The following is a 3,013-nucleotide window of genomic DNA, read 5'->3' as shown; positions in this document are numbered from 1 at the left end:
AAGACCAACTGCATTAAGCTTTGGAAAGGAGTAGCCCCGGTTCTGGACTTGATCAGCCCCGAGCTTCCTGAACACCAGCTCCGCGCGCCGAGGCTGACGCCAGTCGAGAAGGCGCAACGGGCATGGGACTGGCTCCAGCAGTTCGTCAAGGACGCCGGGGAGTTCGCCGGCGCGCATGTCCTCAGCATGGTGCGCGCCCACTATCCCCTGGTCGACCTGTCCAGGCTGGAGAGGGGGTACCCCAAGGAAGTTGGCCCGCAGGAGGCAGACGACCTTCGAACTGGCCTGCTTGACTTGTCGTCGACGGTGATCGGCGACATTAACCTATGCGGGACAGCCACTCCCCCCGACCAGCCGGGGTCAGACAGATCGGCCAGGGAGTTATCGGGGGCGTCCATTGTCGGAGATGGGCGGTCGACGCCTGCGGTCTCGACCAGCCAGGCGCCGGTGGCCCCGACCCCTTCGTCCGAGCAGCAAGGCCAGGCGGGTGATCAGCCCGAGCAGTAGGCCTGTAGGATAGTCTGTAGGAGTAGACTAGGAACCGCCCGGCGGGGTGTTTATTGTAAACTCTATATGTAAAGCTTGTAATAAAGTTTGATTTCGTCATGACCACGATTTTGAGCACTGCAATGTTGTCTGGGTGATGTATCACTGTGTTTGATTGATAGTCGTTAAGAATCTTCGGCGCAGAGGAAGACTGTTGTACTCGTCAGAAACTCTGCGTGTAAACAATACATAGCGAAAAAGAAAAACTTTTATCGTTGCTAATTATAAGAAACTTACAAGCAAAAGGTGCTGAAATTTATGGATAAAAACGGCGCAGTTTATCTATGTGCCAGGAATTAGGCAGACGTGTTCCATCTGGATGCGCCAGTCTGTAAGATGTAGGACGCGTGACTTCTGCGACCACAAAGGGTCCTTCCCAAGGTGTGGATAACTTGTGCGCTCCTTCCTGGCTTGTTTTCCACTTGAGTACCAGATCACCGACCACGAAAGAACGGTCTTTGACGTTCCTGTTGTGGTATCGCTTGATGGCTTTGAGATACTTTGCTGTTCGAAGACATGAAATTAGACGCTTTTCCTCCATGCAGTTGACTTCGAGCTCCCTAGCGTTGTGAGCCGTTGACTGGTCGAAGTTTTCAACTCTTGGAGATCTGAAGGTTACATCTGTCGGGAGCACTGCCTCGGATCCATAAACCATGAAGTAGGGTGATACGCCTGTATTGCGACTGGCCTGTGTTCGGAGACCCTAGACCACGGCCGGTAACTCTTTCATCCATCGACTAGGTGCCCTGTCGTTCTCGGTGTACAACCTTTTCTTTAGGGCATCAATAATCATCCCGTTCGCGCGTTCTACTTGACCATTTGCTCGTGGGTGAGCTACTGACACGTATTTTATGACTATGCCTCTGTTATTGCAGAAGTCCCAGAACGTAGAGCCAGTGAACTGAGTGCCCAGGTCGGTGATTATACTGTTGGGGATCCCGAATCTGTGTATGATTTGATTGAGGAACTCGACGACTTTCTCGGAGGTCGCTTTGACCAGTGGCATGTATTCGATCCACTTCGAGAATTTGTCGATTAACACGAAAACGAACTTGTAGTTGCCGGGGGCCGGTTTAAATGGCCCGATCATGTCGAGGCCCCAGCAGGCGAAGGGCCAGGATGACGGAATAGTTTGAATCTCGTGAGCAGGTACGTGAGTCCTCTTGGCGAAGAACTGGCATCCTTCACAATGTCGGACCAGTTTTTCTGCGTCGGCGACCGCGGTTGGCAAGTAAAAACCTGCTCGGAAAGCCTTCCCGACCAGTGTTCTGGAGGCTGCGTGGTTGCCGCAGGATCCGGCGTGTATGTCGTCCAAGAGCTTGATGCCATCATCTTGGGATATACATTTGAGCAGCACTTCAGAACTTGCGTTTTTCGCATAAGTTTGTCGTCCACCAGTATGTAATTCTTTGATCGTCGAATGAGGCGCTCGTTCTCCGTTTTATCCTGGAAGCCCGACCCGTCCGATATATACCTGATGAACGGGGTGCGCCAATCACGGCTGCTGGTTGTCGGAGTGGTGTCGTCTATGAGCATTGCCTCATTAGGTTGTTTTTCGAGCAGGCCTGTGCCCACACTTGGCTCATGGATGTCTTGGACGAAAACGCCTCGCGGGATCTGGGCCCGAGATGAGCCTAACTTTGACAATGCATCCGCTGCCTGGTTCTTATCCCGGACCACGTGGATGTACTCTATGCCATAGAAGTTGGACTCCCATTTGTGGATTTCTTTTGCAGTAGAGGTCCATCTTTTCGTGGGTTGCGTCCCATTCCTTGTTGAGCTGGTTGATAACTAAAGCGGAGTCGCCATGGACGTAGAGGTGTTTGACTCCCAGCTCGACGGCTAGTCGTATGCCATGCAAGCATGCTTCGTAGTCGGCGACGTTGTTTGACGCCGGGAAGAGGATCCTAAGGACGTAGCGCAGTTTGTCCTTGTTAGGCGACACAAAAAGTATCCCAGCGCCGGCGCCGTTGATGTTCAAAGACCCGTCAAAGAACATTGACCAGTGGTCGGAGACGTCGGAAATGGGAGGCTCATTGAGATCCGTCCACTCTGCAATGAAATCGACCAGGGCATGAGACTTGACTGTGGTGCGGCTCTGGAAATCCAGGGAGAATGGGCATAATTCCATTGCCCATTTTACAATTCTGCCGTTGGCATCTTTATTGCGCAGAATATCCCCCAGAGGGAAGCTGGTGGTTACCAGGACCTGATGGCCGTCGAAGTAGTGCTTTAGCTTCCTCGACGTTATTAGAATAGCGTATATGAGCTTCTGTATTTGTGGGTATCTGGCCTTAGACTCGTTTAAAACTTCGCTTATGAAATAAACGGGTCTCTGGACCTTGTAGACATGACCTGGGTCGTCTCGCTCATCCACTATTGCCGTTGAGACAACCCTGTCGGTTGCTGCAATGTAAAGGAGTAGGTCTTCATTGGGCTGAGGCGCTGTGAGAACAGGCGGTGAGGT

Source organism: Sorghum bicolor, chromosome 5 (assembly GCF_000003195.3).
Source record: "Sorghum bicolor cultivar BTx623 chromosome 5, Sorghum_bicolor_NCBIv3, whole genome shotgun sequence".
Lineage (NCBI taxonomy): Eukaryota > Viridiplantae > Streptophyta > Magnoliopsida > Poales > Poaceae > Sorghum > Sorghum bicolor.
Note: the sequence above shows the minus strand (reverse complement) of the source record.